The sequence below is a fragment of the Dermacentor silvarum genome, chromosome 9, assembly GCF_013339745.2.
Source record: "Dermacentor silvarum isolate Dsil-2018 chromosome 9, BIME_Dsil_1.4, whole genome shotgun sequence".
Taxonomy (NCBI): Eukaryota; Metazoa; Arthropoda; class Arachnida; order Ixodida; family Ixodidae; genus Dermacentor; species Dermacentor silvarum.
The window spans coordinates 150,454,342-150,473,970 of record NC_051162.1 but is presented as its reverse complement, the minus strand read 5'-3'; the positions used below and the strand labels follow the sequence as shown (position 1 = coordinate 150,473,970).

Genomic DNA, 19,629 nt, shown 5'->3' with positions numbered 1-19,629 from the left:
GGCTACCTCTCCTTTCTCTCTGATCCACACCACTCTATTCCTGTCTCTTCAAGTTGTCCTTAAAAATTTTCATTCCACCGCTAGCTGCGCGATTATATTTCTACAATCTATATCTTGTCTATGTCGACGCATTAGTGAGCTGCAGCTTCAACGTCGTATACACATTGTGTTTCGTAAAAAAATACAGTTTATTGTTCTTGTTTTTGGTGATGTACCGTGTCATTTCAAGTCAATAAGAAACCTATAAATTTCATAATGAATATTACCAGGAAAGTGATGAGGAAAAAAATGTCCGGTCGATTGTAAAGCCAACTAATTGTAAACATATCACTACAATATGCAAGTGGCTGCGCTAAATAAGTAGAATGCGAATAAGGTTCATTTTTTCGACGAACTTCATTTATTTAAGGTTTCATTCAGCCACTAGTAGGTCTTCTGTTTCTTCTAGGCCTGCTTTTTTTCCGGTCCTGTTGGCGTGTTGTCACTTGGCATTTTTGCTCGCATTCGGCCTTTGTATTGAATGAGTTGCAGTTCAGCTCCCTTGCTGGCATTTCGCATATCCTAGTCAATTGATTATAGTGATACATGTTCTCCATCACATCTCCATAAGGCAAGATCCACAGGCAATTACAGTCTGTGCGGAGAGATAAGTACATGTGATCGGCAGAAGAAGGTTTTCATAGATGCGAGACAAAAATTACATTTGCACCTCCTAATTGCAGCAGATTAGGAGTACTAATAGGCTATAAGCCAAGTGCGTCTCTTAAAATATGAACTTGTTGTCACGACTATAAGTGAACGAATGCTAAACGAGCATGACATGTTTCGTTAAGGACATCTATGAATACAGATAGAGGCAATTTTCATAGGATTCACATCTGTTTGTCTGCCCGTACGGCCGACATGCTACTCCGGATTACGGGGACTACTACTTATGCTACTCGAGATTCACACATACGTAGTATACACACAAGAACGCAGTGCAACACGTAAGATGCGTTTTTAGCCGAGGCCAGTATATCCGCTAAAGGCTAAGTGCGCTTCGTTCCGTACAAAGGAGTGTCTGCGCTCCAAGTATATGGTGCAACAGCAAGTAGCTCCCAGATAAATTTAAGGCGGGTTTTTAATCAGCCCTTAAGGCCGCACAATCAAGCGCCGACACACAAACGATGAGTTCAGTCATGCCACATAGTGAAAGTAATATACTGTGGGGAACGCATCCATGGAAGTTCGCAAAGTAGTATTTCGTGCAAGGAACGTCCGCAGCGTTGTAAACATGTTTGGTTGGGTGTTATAAGGCCACCCGGCTAGCTCAAGTCCCATTTAAGGGTGTCCTGAATCACATCTAGAGCTTTGTGATAGCATACTCTGCTCTGAAACTCTCAGGCAAATATTGTATTCACGCACTGCGATCGGGGCTCACAAGCGGTGAGCAAAGTCATCTGTTTATGAACGCTCGTTTCAACAGAGGCCTTCTCCTTACCTGTTTTGGGCGTGTCCGTGGCTGCCATATTTTTTCATATAGCAGATTCCCCATACGCGGCTGCGATTGGTCCAATAGCTGACATCGATGAAGAACTGGGAGCAGACTGTCGCCTGCTCACGCTCAGTCACGACCAGCCATGTAGGCATTAAACTTAGGCCACACTGCTTATCGGGTGTCATAGCCGTCAGGTCTAGATAATTTCGATCAGTCTTCGAGACTCAACTAGCCTCAAATTGCGCGAAATTTAAGCCCACACCACACGCACGCTATGCCTGCTGCGCCTCGTGATGAACGGAGGTTAGCAGCTACAATGGACGCACGTCAGTGGGACCTCGCTCCCGGCCTCTCCATGGCTAAATCAGCTTCGTATTGAGTGCTACAAAGTGCGCATTGAGGATTGCCTACTATCTATGCAGTACAAAGGTGGTCCGCACCACGTAGGTGCGGACATCGCCGAATTCACGACAGATATACGCTACGTCAAAGGCAGCTATAACAAGGCAGCGGACGCTCTCAGTCGTATTAGCAATAACGCCACGACAAGTCTTATCCACCTTTCCTTCTCTTTACTCGCGGCGGCACAGGGATCCGACGATGAATTTCCACGACTCCGATCTTCTACATCGCTCCGCTTGGAGCAACTTTCCCGACCACGACGTCACGCTCTAGTGCGACGTTTCACCTACCTGCATCCGCATTCATGTTCCTTCTCTTCTTTGTCGTGCTATTTTTGATACACTGCATTCAATCTGCCATCCAGGCGTACGTGCCATGCAACACCTCATCACCGAACGTTACGTTTGGCCGCGCATACGCACTGATATACCCAACTGGGTCCGCACGTGTACAGTGTGTCAACATAGCAAGGTGCAACGGCACACGGAGCCTCCATTGGGAAAATTCACTATCCCCAATGCGCGTTTCAACACCAGTCACTTGGACATCGTTGTAACTTTGCCACCATGCCGTGGTTATACGTATTTCCTTAGGTGTATTTAAATTTCTCTGCGGGAAAAACTGGGGTGCACCAGTCCATTCTATGCTTTAGCTGTACCGGGTACTGTTCCTGGGTCTCCTTCGTTACAGTCTGCCAGTTTTGTCAAATACCTGCAAGACGAACATTCGCGCTCTGGAGAGCATAGAAGGTCAAGCCCTACGCACGTGTTTAGGGCTGCCTCGGTGCACCTCAACAACAGCAACAATAGCCATCGCGAGAGACCATACGATCCAGACACACGTAGCTGCCGACTCCCTCAGAGCGCACATTCGTCATCTGTCAAGGATCCCCGACCATCACTTAGCTTCCCTGCCAGCGGAGAGACCTCAAGCGACCTTTTCAAAAGTGATTAGCGCCCATCAAGAGTGTATACCGTCATATTTTACACCGGCGTCGAAGCCTTCATCTCCCCTGTGGTGCCTGAGACAGCCTCGAGTGAATTTTACTATTCCCGGAATCACCAAGAAGGCCAATCATCCATCGCTGGCTCTGAAGCAACTGACGCTCCTTATAATGCACCAGACATATCATGACTACATACATATATATATACCGACGGTTCGACCTCATCTACCAGCTCAACTGCCGCATTCGTCGTTCCAGCCAAGCAAGTTGCAGCTAAATTCAAATTATCACATATGACTACATCTACGTCGGCAGAACTTGAAGCCCTCCATGCAGCTGTGACCTATGTCACCGAAGAGCCGGCTCAGAAATGGGTCATATTCTGTGACTCTAAGGCAGCCCTTCACAATATCAAATCAGCCTTACGTCACAGAACTTACGAGCAGATGATATCCGATATCAGGGAAGTACATCTCCATGCTCTGGAAACAGGGCACAGCATAGTCTTCCAGTGGATTCCTGCTCACTGTGGCATCATCGGCAACGACATTGCTGACAGGGCTGCCCGATCTGCCCACGAAGACACCCAGACGCGTACAATACCTTTGGCGAGGACGGACACTGCCAGGGAACTTCGTCTGCTTGCACGCAAAACGTCACAAGCTTTATGGAATTCAAGTGCCTTCAATTGCGGATTGTACAAGTTGGACCCCTTGCTACGTCTACAACTGCCATCTAGCCTTTCCCGCGGCGAAGCAACCTTGCTGTGCCGCTTGTGGCTGGGAGTGGCGTTCACGAACGCTTACTCACATCGTATGGGAATGGCCGAGAGCCCGATGTGCGACTACTGTATGTGCGAGGAAACCATCGAGCACCTATTGTGTACCTGTACTCGCTACGACGTACAACGCCTATCTCTCAGGACAACTTTAAACCGACTGGACTCGAGACCGTTCTCTGAGTCAAAGATACTGGGACCGTGGCTACACCCGTCACTGGCACAAAAAGCGTTGCGTGCACTAGTACAGTATTTGAAGTGCAGCGGTTTAAGAGACCGCCTACAGTGTCCCTGTACATTGTCCCACGTGTACTGAGTGCTCATTCTCTCCCTATGTTTCTCTGTCGATTTCCCCTTTCCCTTACCCCTAGTGCAGGGTAGCAAACCGGATGCTCTTCTGGTTGACCTCCCTGCCTTTCCTCTCCTTGCTCTCTCTCTCTCTCTCTCTCTTAGGTGTATTGATAGGTACACACGGTGTCCAGAAGCAGCTCCAATGCCTGACATAACGACGGAGACAGTTCGTTACGCTTTTCTGTGTACCTGGCTAAGCCGTTTTTGTGTGCCCTCAACGGTGACCACTGATCGAGGCAGGCAGTTTGAGTCGGCACTTTTCACATCTGTAACATCCCTTCTGGGTTGCGCGCGCATTCGCACAACTGCTTACCATCCTGCATCCAACAGCATCTTAGGGAGACTACATCGCCACTTGAAAGCAGCACGCACCACTCAGCCTCTCGCTGAGGATTGGGTATCGCACCTTCCAATCGTGCTGCTCGGCCTTCGATCAACACTACGACCAGAACTCGCCTGCTATGTAGCTGAGCTGGTTTACGGCTGCACCTCCGCTTGCCGAGTGACCTCGTCAACCCAGTATATACGCCGAAGATTTTGGATCCATCCTATTTCCATTGTCTACTGACTTCCATGCAAAACTTGCGTCTATCACCAACAACTGCTCACACGAATAACCGTGACGTTTTCCTACCCTCAAACCTACAAACATCCTCACACGTTTTTTTTTCTGTGATACGCCTCTTCGTTATCTTCAGCCCCGCTACGACTCTCCTCTCCCAGTCATCAAACGCTCTGAGCACCACTTCACAATCCTGCGCAATGGGCGTGCAGACACAGTAGCTATCACAAGGATCAAACCCGCTCACACTATCAACACCTCCATTTGGCCACCTCTGCAAGTGACCATGGCCACTTGTCCACAGGGGGTGGGGGCACCAAGGCCAGCTTGACTAACTGTGTATGTGACGCATCGTATATGCCGCTGTATGTCCCAAAAATATGGTTTAACTTTCCGTGGTTCTTGGCGAAATTAAATCCTCCCCATGCACGGGCTTCGTGGTGGTGCTGCTAGATGGCGCATCACGTGCAGAGGCTAGTTCGAGAGAGAAGATCAGCAGCATACACATTTGGTCGTTGGCAGCACGGTGTTCACTACATCTAATATATGCTGATCGCATTAACGTCGGCATTCACCACCAGAAGTTTCTCGTGGTGAATGTTTCTCGTACTACAGCAGTTTCTTATGTTTGAACGAACTCGATTGCGTTAGGCGGCTTCCCCGCAGCGCCGCAGTTAGCGGGGTGACGACGAGAAGACGGTATTTCCGACTTACAGCTAATTGGCTATCATACACATGCATGATTAGCAACAAAAGCACGCTCTTGGCACGCAGATATGACGATTGCCATCTTACCATCAGGCGCAGGCCAATTGCCGTGCCTACACCAGATGCGCAACAGGAGCATAATTGTTGTTGCGCTGGAACAATAGTGGTGAATTTAAGATAGAAACTGTATTGTGGCTCGTAACAATGGCGTACTAAGCGTATTGCAGGACACACTAAAGCGATAATGAGAACCTACATTTCATGATTCACCTTGGAAAGCCACGAACCACAACTTTAGCGAGCATGTTATGACTGAAAAAGAAGTTCTAAGTTTTGGAAAAAGAAACCTGCAAAAGCAATATTTCTGCGAAAGCAATATTGTTGAAAAAGATTTCTTTAGAACTGTAGCGTTGGCAACTGCGGAGATTACCAGAGATGAAAATTAATCAAAGTGGTTCAGTGTCCTCGAGTTCAAGTGAGTTCCTTACCAACAAGTTTCTGCGTGTATAAGTCCGTAAGTCGGCGAGTTTCAGAAAATAATTGAGGGACCTTGCTGAATCACCGATTTCCTTCATATGGGTGAGCCGCCCTAAGTCAAATTTGGGGAGTGAGTTGGTACCTTTACGGATCCTGGTTGGATCGGATATCTGCTTAGTTTTCATCCGAGTGACTCGGGCTGTTTGATTGGTGAGCCTCAGTTTGGGTGAACACAAATCTAAGAGTGTATTTTATGTGTGAGTCCACAATATAGATATTTATTTTACGGTAGTAAAGTTATTTCGAATAAATATGTGAGATGGGACATAAAAGTGCCTAGAAATGCGTTCTTTAACGCGATAGCCTTAAAGGCCCCTTGCCGCAGAAAATCCGGCGTCGGTCTCGGCATCGACGTCCGCGGCTGAGAAAGTAATGCCAAGCCACCCCGACCACACAGGCCCTCCCATCCGGGTGGCGAAGATGTGCTGGTGAACTAATTGAATTTACAAAATAATATCCGCCAGGAAAATTGTAAAGTACGACTTAACCATAATCTGCAGGCATGATTGCGTCCGACTGTTTTTTAATAAATGAAAAAAAAACAACATAACTATCTTACGAGGAAACTGAAAAACAAACCCCTTTTCCAGGGGGCAATTTTTGGCAATTCTTGCCATTTGGCAATTCTTGCCATGGAATGGCAATTTTTGCCATTCAAACAGTGTCGTGCCCGGGTATGTTACTTGAAAAAACGCCATCCAGATGGCGCTCACCTCCTCGGCAGCCTAAAACGGCCGCGGCGCGTAAAGGCGAAGGTGTAGAAAGAAAGCTGCAGTTTCTGGGAAGCCCAACCTTACTCGGGACGACTGGGAGGCGCCCCTGCTCGGCTGCTCGGACCTGGCGATCCAGAAGGCCCTGGCCGTGCATGGCCGAGCAGTGGCTACAGCCATTGGGCTCCTGTAATGAGCAGCCCACCGAGTGTTTATAAGGAACGGCAATTAAAACCCGCTCCACACCCTCCCTGTCAATACTTCGGCCAATACACTTTTTCAGCCAGTCAGTCAGTCAGTCCGGCAAGCCTGACAAGCAGTCAGGGATCTTTGAATGCTATCGCGTTCCACTCTTAAAGGCGAAGCTTAAGCCTCCTGCAAATTTTTACATTGAATCTGTATACCTCTACTAGCCAACGAAATTTTCGTGTTGTTGGCATATGCAAAAAACGTGATGGTAAAGAAGCGGCTCGTGCTCGCGCTCGGCACGCGCTCGTGCCCCTGCTCCCGCGTGGGTCATCGTCGTCGTCTTCCATAGCTGGCTGCATTGCCGATGCTCACTCCAGCGTAGAATTTCAGTTCTCTTCTGTCGTAATGGGAAGGCGACGTTTACGAGGTTAAGAGACATTGCTTAAGGCAGTATGAGTCCATTAGCGGTGCATCACTGCATGCTTCGCACTTCCCCAGGTTTCACGTTAGTGCAGCTGCACTTGGCTCAATGGGCCATTTGACAATTACGTATAAAACTTTTTTCACCGCTCAAACCGAGCCAACGACTTGACTCGTGCTAACTGTAATAACTAATAAAAACTAAAATAGTAAGAAAGGCATCCGTAATGGCCAAATTGCTGAGGGAGTTGAAGAAAAGTAATGGTTTCACAGCATACAGTTGAGCACTCTTCTTCAAAAGAAAAACCACAAAACAAGCAGCAAAACCACAAGATGGATGATAAGGCGCGTGCGAACAATGGGAACACCCTCTGCAGCGTTCCGGTAAAGCTTAGGCTTGCAGCTGCTTTGAAAAAGGGGTTTACGTCATTCAAAACCCTCGTGTGAAGTGCAAACCGTATAATGTATGCTAATGACGTCTGCGAATAATACGAAGCACGTTCCTTATCCCACGTGTGTTTCCCGGTAAAAAAGATGTCGCAGTTTCACCTGAAAGGCGAAGCATCAATGGCGATAGCAAATTTGTAGAGAGCTATACGGAGTAATGATAGTAGCTTTATCAGCTGTATAAACTTGGACATGCAGCAGCACCGGCAACACGCAGAACTGTTGTCGACGCCGTCGGCGTTCTGCCCGCGTTCGCACAAAATGCGTGCGGCGTTGGTGACTGTTGCCGGAGCCTCTGATATAAATAGGCACTTGGTGCCGCAGCTAAACGTCGCCTCCCTTCCCTCCCCCTCCCCCCCTGCCTTTCGCGCATCGGAAGAAGGCATGTTTGCTCTACATATATGGTGATTGTAAAGGAGGAAAGAGACGCCTACTTCTGCAGTCCTTAAGGGAGCACGGCGCAGAACGCGCGTTTGTTCTCCGCCGTGCGTTCACTCCCCGTGAAAGCGCGCGTCCCTCGCCCCCTTTCACTCGCACATACAGCGTTCGGCGCGCCGATTTCATCTCCATTGACGTCATACGGAACCTCACGGCGACGGCGACGTTGACGGCGACGACGACGGCGACGCCGACGGCAGAAATCTGCTTTGGAGTGTCCATATAAATGCTATCGCAATAAAATTGCGGTTGCTTAAGCTACTCCGGGTGGAAAATACCCAACAGCAAAGAAATCACGTACTGACGCCACCATGGTCGAGCAACTCATTCAGTTCATTCCAGGCTACCATAGGTAGACCACGGAAAGTAATGACACTAAAAGAACAGCCAGAATATAATGTCGTTGTGAAGTAAAATCTGTCAGCCCTTCCACTGGGGTGGAGATGGAAGACCAGTGAAGCTGTGCTATTGTGGGAATTATGTATTTACAATTATGACTGTTAAGATATGATGGTGTAATTTTTCATTTGAACTACTAAAGAATTAGAAATATATATTATCTGGCGATCTTAATTTGTTTAGTGACCACAGGGACTATCGCCTTATGGTCGCTACAGTACACCGCCATAGGGTGTACGGCAAAGGTTGGCACGTTCTTTATCAACACATCACCAAAGCCGCGCGCGTTCGGTGCAAACTGGCTACGTGACGAACGGCTAAACGCCGTTGTCGACACTCTTAGGGGAGGGGCGGACCAGAGCCCAGATTGATAAACCCCTGAAATAGAAAAAAATGTGGTTGATCCCTCTTATATAGGAATCGGTATAGAACACGAAAGTGAAACGTGTCTTCACAGAAGTAGTGTAATGTTTATTGCACATTGATATATAATGTCTATTGGTGTTTTGTGGCTAAAGCGCCCTTAGGCGTTGATGCACCCACGCTGACGCCTGGTGGCACGTCTCCTCCATCACGACTACCAACGTCGATGACCATGAGCAACCGTCGTGCATATGGAAGCTGCACTACGCTGCATACGCTAGCACAACGCGAAAGACGAAGCACGTAACTGACACACTAATACAACGCGCAAGACAAAGCACGTAACTGAATCGTCACCGAGTCAAATCAGCGCGTACAGCGCGTCGTAATTGCAGCCTCCGCGATCAACTTCAGAAACATTTTCAGAGCTAATTGCGGAGGCCATGCTCCGCTGTGCTGAGTACGGTGAACGCCACCTAGGTGGCGTTGGTAGTGGTTCTTGATGCCAGCGTCCCTTAGAATGCTGGCATCGAGGCGTCGTAGTGCTGAGACCACCGAAGCGTTCACTGTCGGTGCGCGTTACTGTCATAATGCAGTACTTCTCTTTTCTGCTCGTAGGCGGCGGCACCGCCCCGAGCAAGAGCGCGGGTACACGGAGGAGTGTTAGATATATAAGGCGCGTCTGTGTAGCTCTCTGCAAATGCGTTTGTGGCGCAATGGGTTAAACGCTCGGCGATCTATCGTCGCGGACCGAGAGGTCGTGGGTTCGATTTCCAAATTTTGCATGTTTGTGGAACTTTTTCTTCTGGTTTCTTTCTTTGTATTATGTCCTATGACGTATTTCCGTGACGGAAATACGTCAGTGAAGTCTTGGTGGACCCCGGCATAAAACACTTTCGTGTTAAAATATTTTTCCAGGGGCTTTACAGAAAGAGTCGTGGCGGAGGCCGGCAGGGCTCCGCGCATGAGCCGCAGTGCGAGAGCGGGCACGCACAAGCACAGTCTAGATTGCCTCCTCGCCCACCACTCCCCTTCCATTGGGAAGTCGCATTTGCTCTCCGCCGTGCGTTCGCTCCCTGTGAATGCGCGCGTCTGTCGCCCTCGCGAGCTTTCACTCGCACGAACCGCATACCGCCAATGAGAGTTTTTTAACACGAAAGTGTTTTATGCCGGGGTCCACCAAGACTTCACTGACGTATTTCCGTCACGGAAATACGTCATAGGACATAATACAAAGAAAGAAACCAGAAGAAAAAGTTCCACAAACATGCAAAATTTGGAAATCGAACCCACGACCTCTCGGTCCGCGACGATAGATCGCCGAGCGTTTAACCCATTGCGCCACAAACGCATTTGCAGAGAGCTACACAGACGCGCCTTATATATCTAACACTCCTCCGTGTACCCGCGCTCTTGCTCGGGGCGGTGCCGCCGCCTACGAGCAGAAAAGAGAAGTACTGCATTATGACAGTAACGCGCACCGACAGTGAACGCTTCGGTGGTCTCAGCACTACGACGCCTCGATGCCAGCATTCTAAGGGACGCTGGCATCAAGAACCACTACCAACGCCACCTAGGTGGCGTTCACCGTACTCAGCACAGCGGAGCATGGCCTCCGCAATTAGCTCTGAAAATGTTTCTGAAGTTGATCGCGGAGGCTGCAATTACGACGCGCTGTACGCGCTGATTTGACTCGGTGACGATTCAGTTACGTGCTTTGTCTTGCGCGTTGTATTAGTGTGTCAGTTACGTGCTTCGTCTTTCGCGTTGTGCTAGCGTATGCAGCGTAGTGCAGCTTCCATATGCACGACGGTTGCTCATGGTCATCGACGTTGGTAGTCGTGATGGAGGAGACGTGCCACCAGGCGTCAGCGTGGGTGCATCAACGCCTAAGGGCGCTTTAGCCACAAAACACCAATAGACATTATATATCAATGTGCAATAAACATTACACTACTTCTGTGAAGACACGTTTCACTTTCGTGTTCTATACCGATTCCTATATAAGAGGGATCAACCACATTTTTTTCTATTGCCCGACGCGACGATCAAAAGGTGAGCCCTTAACAGCTTCGCCGTAATAAAGGATGCGGGTAAGTACATTTCAGTTGTCGCTGGTTTCACTTCTTGTAGAGACACCTGTGTTACTTCAAGTGACGTCACAATGAGTCATCGTTGTGGGTGTCATTTACAGCTTCGTTTTCCAAGCACCTTAACAGCGTGGAGTGGAGCCACTGTTTTTTTTCAAATTCGGATGAGACTTCGAAATATTCACCCTCAATGAACTCTGCGAAATTCAATCGCCTTATCCCGCTGCTTTAGTCATTGTACACAACTGTTCAAAAACTTATGCAAATTGATGACGCTCAGTGCTTCTGTTGTTTTCTTTATTTTCACCACGACTTCAAGATACTCACATTGAGGCTCTCATTTCAGCCTTGAGGATAAAAGTCGCAATGGTCACGTAGGAAGGGTAAAGGTTGAGGTAAGACGGCGTAGTCATCGTATTGTTTGACAGGGGTGGTACACAAGCCACTGGCCTGGGTTTACACAGATTGTGAAGTTTTCTACTTCTTGTATTGCGGAATCCTTTTGAGATGCAAGTGTGCTGGCTGACTGTGTGACCTCGGCAACAAATTGAAAAGGAACAATGTCCTTGATATCGTTACACTAAATGTCCCGTCTTCTTTCTTACCTCAGCAACAATATCAAAAACAATTTACAATGGAGAAAACTTTATACACACAATTTGATCGTTAGCGTCCAACATCGCTAAACTCACTCAGACATTGGCAGAGGCTCAAAGGAAAGCAATACAGTGAGCAGACAAAACTTCACGCAAGAACTCTACGTGTTTAGCTGATATAAACGAAAGTCTAGTAGACGTGTCTAGCAGCACGCGTGGGGTATAAACTACCATTCCGCCTCCGTAAAAAAAAAAAAAAAGAAAAAAGAAAATCTCTTTGCTCTTGGACCCCCTTTTCTACGATTATGTTGCAAAAAGTCGATGTGTTCTGGAAACACATGCAATATACAACGGGCTGAAATGTTGAATTCCGAATGTTCCTCGTTGTTTTTCTTCGTGAGACATTTGAACACCTGATGTTGTAGTGTCCGCATACTTTGCGCAACGTACGTCACTTCTGAGGGACTAGCGTCTTCTCGGTCTGCGGTGTTCGACCGTGGGTGAATGCCTAAAATTTTTAACGTGAAGCTTTGTTTTCCTCTTAATTCGACTTTTGCGCTGCTGTTCCTGCTGCTGCTGCTGCTGCTGCTGCTGCTGCTGCTGCTGTTGTTACTGCTGTTGTGTGGCACGCGGCGTTGGGGCGTCGTTCAGAGCGTGTATAAACATCGCAGCAGCGTGGCAGAGAGGAAAGTCGAAGCAAGAAACTTGTTTGCCCTTTCCTGCGCGTGGCATGTGCAGAATGCGCTCTGGAGCTACCTGGGTGTCGCCACATCAGCCTCTTGACAGCTGTAATTATTCGTGACCCTCCCCCCCCCCCCCCCCCGAAAAAAAAGAAAGCCTTGCAAAAGCTGCAGCGCTTAACTTCCTACATACCTGCAAGTCCAGAGTGGACGTAGATGGAACTGTAGAGACGAGAGGGAAAGGAGGCAGAGAATGGGTAGAATGGACGTAGCCGCAATACGAATGAACAGCCTGGGCACTGTCGCAGTTCCCATAAAGGGGGAGAGGAAATGATGACGTGAGAAGGCAAGGAAACAACGGTTGCGGGCAAACTGAAGATACGGTACGGTACGCTTCCGCTAGTTCTGAAAAATAAACACCATGCATATATGTCAAGCGCACAACTGACACAGGGCGTGTAGACGCAACACCCCATTAAAACAGCGTTGGGACTAGGCGACACTACGGAAACGGTCGCAGGCCAAATCAACACTTCTGTGCCCGCCGCGCTAGCATTGCGGCTATGGCACTGCCCGAGGTCGAGAGTTATATCCCGACCATTGCAGCCGCATTTAGACGGGAGCGAAATACAAAAACCCTAGTGCACTTAGATTTAGGTTCACAGTGAAGAATACCGTGGTGTCAAAATTAATCCGGAGTCTACCACTAAGGCGCACCTCATAATCCGATCGTGGTTTGGGCACATACAGCTCCATAATTCAATTAACGTTTACCACTTCTACCACGATGCTATGTGCCATGTCAGGCAATGATAATGCTATACCCTCTCGAATATTATGAACAATGGTGCACAACAACCTCACAAGCAAACATGTCTGCGTGTGTTTGTAATGAGTTAGCAGAGCGCGTCATGGTTGAAAATGCGGTGACAAAACACTACGGAGCAACGACAGCTCCAACACCATCGAGTGGCCGACAAGAAGATGCAGTTGGCGGGCGGTGGGAGCGAGCTGTCGGAGGAGGAAAAAAGAAGGTCAACTAATCAGGGGTTGGCACGAAGACAAACGGTACGAGGAACTCTGCGAGAAGAAATCGCTCGGAGACGGAGGGCTCGAAGATCGCTGGTGTCGATGTCGGTGTCACTGGGGTTCAGAGAGCCCCGACAGACCCAGTAAGAGTCAGGCTGTCCCTGGAGAGATCCGCCGAGCGTAGAGCTCGGCTGTTCCTACTGCCCCTGCTGCGGTTGGCGTTCCTGCTCTTGGTGCTGATCCCGAGCCGCCGTGCGGAGAGCACAGGTCACCTGGGGGTGACCAGATGCCTGGAGCGACGCTGGTGGGAGGCGCCAGGGGGCAGAACCTCGAGCCAAAGAACCAGTTCGGGCGCTTCTCAGCTGTAGGAGTCGCACTTGGACGGCCTTTTATTCCAACAGCCTTGGACTCTGACATCCGCGATTCGCTCTACCTTGCGTCCGCATCCCTCCTATGCCACGGCCCACCACGCCAATACCACCGTCCACGCAAGTGCCAGTGCATGCGGTCAACGCACTGCCCGAGTAACTGAGACTTTCGATAGTGGATTTCTCTTCTTTCTTTGTTCTAGACAAAGAGTAGTTTGAACTTCTCGCATGGACAAACGTGGCGCACTGTACTTTTGTATTATGTGTAGTTTCTGTGTGCTGTTTAGTATTCTCTTGTTTTCTTTTTCTTGTAATGAACATTAAGTTTGTTTTGGGGAAAACATTGCTTTGTCTTTCCTGAACTGAGGTTCTGCCTCAGTTTACTATCTCGCACCTGAGCAACCTGTCATCACAGTTGTCTATGTACAATACGCAAACAGCAGTGATGCGTGCAAGGTAACGTTTAACATCAACTCGCCACTCTCGTATTGGACTAAACCCTGAAGCAATCACACATTCACCATCAACATCAGCACTAATTATCGTCAATAAACGCAAACAGCAATGAAAGCTTCGTTTACATTGATTCTCACAGTGTGTGGAATCGACATATCTTTCACAAATTTTTTTTTTTGATAGTGACTAGACCTTTTTGTTTTCACACACACACACACACACACTAGACCTTTTTTGTATTTGGCTTTTCTATTCTTTGGGAGTTAGTGAATCCTTCAGAGATTCCTCCCTCTTTCTGCTGCCATATTTTTTCGGTGTTTTCTTTTAGTGTTGGGGACTTGTCACATTATTCCTTTCCTCTTTACTTCCCGTACTATGTTCAATTTCTTTTTCTGTCGACTTCTTCCTAAAAACAGACTGGCATTGTGCTCCTTTTGGTGGCGGTTGCCAACCTGTACCTTTCATGTTTTCCTCTGTCCATTAGATATCTGTTGTCAAGTCAAATAATAGGAATATTTAATAATAATAACTTTTTCAAGCTTTGTTTCATTTAAACGGGAATAATATCGACCTCGGCGGAGTGTAAAGTTCTCTTCTCGAAGTGTATCGCTAATGCAAGGAACGCTAATGCTTCGGTTGGTCAGCGAGAGATTTGTGTGAGCTGCAAAATGTCATGAACAACCGAATGACCTTTAGGTCATGTCGTGGTTTTCTCTAAATCGGAAGTACGTACATTTTGTGTAGTTTGTCCCGTTACAGTTAGTCCTTATGTATTTCACAGCTGAATTTGTATTTAGTGAGGAAATTTGAGGGCAAAATGTTCTTTTACCTCATTCTGTGGCGTTTTTATCGTAAACACGTTCTCGTGAACACCTGTAGCGGGCGGTGACGCTCTGCCGAATGGAGCCAGGCAGTGGCTTTGCACAATACCGTATTATAAGTGTTAAACAAATGAACAAGAAAAAAACAAGAAACAACGCGGTTATTTGGCCTTCGGACGCCGCAAGGAATAAGAAAGTTCTGGGAAAGAAATGGGGCCAGCGATGACATTTATAGCACTTCACGGGAATTCTATATTTCTTTCGAAAGGCAAGCATGTGATTAAAATATTTTACGGTCCTCACAGGTTTTTTCTCACAGTGCAAAAACAAGCGAAATCGGTTTCTGCGGTGTATCAAGAAGTATAAGAAAAATTGAAGTACATACCCATAGGATACGTGCCATTTCTATGTAGACAATTGCAACCTACATGGAAATTTGTGATTATTTTACATGATATCGATGCACTGTTACTGTTCATGTTCACTTTGCTTACATATTTTCAGCGTTACTGTACATTTCGAATTCTCTATCAAATAATGCAATAACGGGTGGTAATAGTTTGCACGATTGTTCGAATACCTATACTTCTTCAACGTGCACTTCCTACTAGCAGATGGTTACGCTTCAGGAGTTGTGTTTTGTGCGAGAATGTGTGTACACGACGGGTATGTGCTGGTAACTACAGCCACCTCTGCAGATGTGCTTGCACTTCTGAAGTCTTTCACGCTAGTTCTGTTCCGTGGCCGAAAAGTTGTTTCAGGGGCTTCACGGAATCAACATTTCTTGTGGCGCTCCCAATGCGGACGATAGGTCAACTTCTAAATAAAACTAGATAAATTAGATAAACACGGAGAGCGGAAAAGGCTGCGTACTCGAGAAGGCGTATCAACAAGTATCAACTTTCCAAGGGCACAATGTCCAGTGCAACGTTCGAGAACAACAAAGTGAGGTGGGTTTGGAGCAGTGCTCTTGTGAATCGTAATTCGATTGAAGGTCGGCAATGTAGCTTTCCCGCGGACAATTTGTGCCTTCGAGGACAGAAAAAAAGCCCAGAAGGGATAATAACTGCTATAGCAGCTGGCCTAGGCAAGCCAGCGTCCTTTGACTCTGCGCCAGCACTTTCTCTCTGGGGCCTATCAGCATGATGACTGTTGGGGAGTAGGCCCTACATGGTTGCCGGACCTTTTTAAAGAGATTGTGCGGTACGAGGTAGGTCTTAGTGGTGCCTTCGTCATAATCGACCCTCGTTACCTTCACTGTCAGGTCCTGTCTTTCGCCTACACTCCATGCGCTCAGCAGCTAGGAATTACTGCTTGGGCAACATGTGGTGAGTGCCAATTTATGTTTTCATGATTACGCTTCAAGATGGACACGTGACGCTCCATATTAGTCCTTTCCCTGTCTCCGTGTTCGGTGCTCGCGTTCAGCGTGATTGAGAGCAAATATGGCTGTCAGCAGCGCCACTGTCTGAACTGCGCAGCTGCACTTGCACTTAGTGTCGTAGACAAAACTTCAGTTGATTCACTGCAGCGATCCCAACTTACGAAATTGTCGGCGCCTAGCACCATGCTCTCCCACTCGAAAAACAAAAAGTGAGCAGGACTTTCTTTGGTGGTATCATGGATTGTAGTCAAAAGTGCCATTCTTTTTTTGTGTGCACAATTTTAGTAGCGCCCACTTTTGTTAATGAGGCAAGCCTTCATGCCGTACAGTGCCAGATAGAAAGGACCGAATTCTATCCTGAACAGCCAAAAATGCGCTGTTTGCCATTGCAGACATCGCGCGCCATACATATTTGTTTCTTAGAAGACATTCTGATGCATAGGAAATAAGTAACTTGCTTGAATGATTAAACGTGTGAAATGCTCAAGCTGAACAATTGCCGGCTAAGCATGCCAGGGTGACCCCACCTGCTGCTGCACCTCCACCACAACCATGTGGTGCATACTTTCTTTAAACGTTTGTAATCCCTCTGCATGTGCGATAAATTAGCCTCATGTAAAGCTGTTTTAATCAGGGACGTGTATAACTCGCGAGAAAGCCTGAGGTTGTGGGAGTCTGCAGGCCAAGTACACCTGCCCGAGTCTCTTTGTAGACATTGAATACAAGTGAGCCCGGCTGAGGAGAGTTTTGGCGAGCTTGAGTCTGTGCGAGCACGGAGGAGTAGAATTCTGGTGATTAGAAGTCCGAGTGAGCCTTAAACAAAGAATATAGTTTGTTAGCGAGCTTGAGTCTGTGGCACTGATTTTACCGATGTGTGCTCTTTTTGTCTACCCTTAGTGAGATCAAGACTACGCCTAACGCGCAGATGAAAGATCGGCCTTTGTTTAAACACATATCCTCCTTGTTCTTCGCTCAGAGTACCAATGTCCTCACCTCCTTCTAAAGAAAGAGTATACGGTGCGAACTGTCAAATGTTGGCTTCCTTCATTGCTACAGATTGCAAGTTTGATGTTGTAATTTATGTATGCAATCTGAATTCGCACTTTCTTCGACAGTATATATAACCTGCCACACTTCGCTCACAACCAGTTCTGTAGTAAAACCAGAAGCAAAATGAAAATTAACTGAGTATTCTGTTGTCAGAGTTACGATTGTGCAAGCAACGCAGACCTTACACTGATGCAGGGATTCTCACAAATTATCTTTCGTTACCATATGCATGTAAATTCCTCCGTATCTGTGTAATTCATTAGTAAACTTCTCCCTCCTCTTGGTGAAACTTCTGCATGCGGCCAAGTCGATAGCACTACGCAGCATATCGCCATAGAGCAGGATAAAATCGACTGCGCCGAGCAGTTTTACGAAGCGGTTTAGAGTAGCGAACCGGTTCGCGAATGGTTATAATTTTTTGTGTCTCCTAATTGGTACTGAACCGAAACAAAATCGGAGAGCGTCGAGCCCGAAACCGAACCGAACCGGTCATTGTTTCGGTTCGACACCATGGTCGTAATAGTTTGCAGTCGATCTGGCTTTCACGTAATCAGCCGTCACGTTTATGCATCTGAACGAATACTTCATTAGGACTGACCGTCTCTGACGCGGCCCGGATTCAGAGTGACAAAGATTCTGACGAGGTGGTAGCTTATCTGTCCTTTTCCATGAATCGGCTGATAAAAACTGTGAGATCCTCAATGTCGCCAATTTTAACACGAAAGTGTTTTATGCCGGGGTCCACCAAGACTTCACTGACGTATTTCCGTCACGGAAATACGTCATAGGACATAATACAAAGAAAGAAACCAGAAGAAAAAGTTCCACAAACATGCAAAATTTGGAAATCGAACCCACGACCTCTCGGTCCGCGACGATAGATCGCCGAGCGTTTAACCCATTGCGCCACAAACGCATTTGCAGAGAGCTACACAGACGCGCCTTATATATCTAACACTCCTCCGTGTACCCGCGCTCTTGCTCGGGGCGGTGCCGCCGCCTACGAGCAGAAAAGAGAAGTACTGCATTATGACAGTAACGCGCACCGACAGTGAACGCTTCGGTGGTCTCAGCACTACGACGCCTCGATGCCAGCATTCTAAGGGACGCTGGCATCAAGAACCACTACCAACGCCACCTAGGTGGCGTTCACCGTACTCAGCACAGCGGAGCATGGCCTCCGCAATTAGCTCTGAAAATGTTTCTGAAGTTGATCGCGGAGGCTGCAATTACGACGCGCTGTACGCGCTGATTTGACTCGGTGACGATTCAGTTACGTGCTTTGTCTTGCGCGTTGTATTAGTGTGTCAGTTACGTGCTTCGTCTTTCGCGTTGTGCTAGCGTATGCAGCGTAGTGCAGCTTCCATATGCACGACGGTTGCTCATGGTCATCGACGTTGGTAGTCGTGATGGAGGAGACGTGCCACCAGGCGTCAGCGTGGGTGCATCAACGCCTAAGGGCGCTTTAGCCACAAAACACCAATAGACATTATATATCAATGTGCAATAAACATTACACTACTTCTGTGAAGACACGTTTCACTTTCGTGTTCTATACCGATTCCTATATAAGAGGGATCAACCACATTTTTTTGTATTCCACCAAGAACAAGAGATATGTGTACTCACGTTCATTGTTGCAATTGCGCCTTTGATTTATGGCGGCGTCAGTTACCAGAACGAGCGAGACCAGACAAGTGCATATAAGCCCACATTTTTGAGTCATATTTCCAAGCTTAGATTTACCGACTACTTGCACGCCATAAAAGCACAGCGTCTCCGTTTTGTGAGTTTTAAATTTCAATGCACAAACGACGACCTGTATTTCGGAGGCGAAAGAACAAACGAACAGCTTGGAGGATTACAATGCAAACTGGATAGTGCGAACAAAAAGCAAATATAGAAATATATTTGTGGAGGTCGGTCAAACAGTCTCCCTTTATTCAGGGGTTCTGTGGCGGGGCATGGACTCCGAGGAGAAATAAAAGAGACGGTTCCTGGGTTGCTGCCGCACCGTTCCGTAGCTCGCTCGGTTCTTTGAACATGCTTCAAGTTCTGCCTCGAGCTGGTATTAGTGGCACGGCCACTAACCCTCACTGAGCCCGAAGCTGGTGGGAGGGCTAGGAAGGAATGTAAAAAATGTGGTTGATCCCTCTTATATAGGAATCGGTATAGAACACGAAAGTGAAACGTGTCTTCACAGAAGTAGTGTAATGTTTATTGCACATTGATATATAATGTCTATTGGTGTTTTGTGGCTAAAGCGCCCTTAGGCGTTGATGCACCCACGCTGACGCCTGGTGGCACGTCTCCTCCATCACGACTACCAACGTCGATGACCATGAGCAACCGTCGTGCATATGGAAGCTGCACTACGCTGCATACGCTAGCACAACGCGAAAGACGAAGCACGTAACTGACACAC

General features: G+C 47.6%; 1 long non-coding RNA gene across 1 annotated transcript; it reads right to left on the bottom strand.

Moving 5' to 3' along the window:
- Positions 1-389: 389 nt before the first annotated feature.
- On the bottom strand, positions 390-19,019 carry LOC125940210 (uncharacterized). The gene is made up of 3 exons (XR_007463440.1): positions 18,834-19,019; positions 15,156-15,194; positions 390-634 (listed from the first exon to the last, which is right to left on the bottom strand). It is a non-coding gene; the product is annotated as an uncharacterized LOC125940210 (long non-coding RNA).
- Positions 19,020-19,629: the final 610 nt, after the last annotated feature.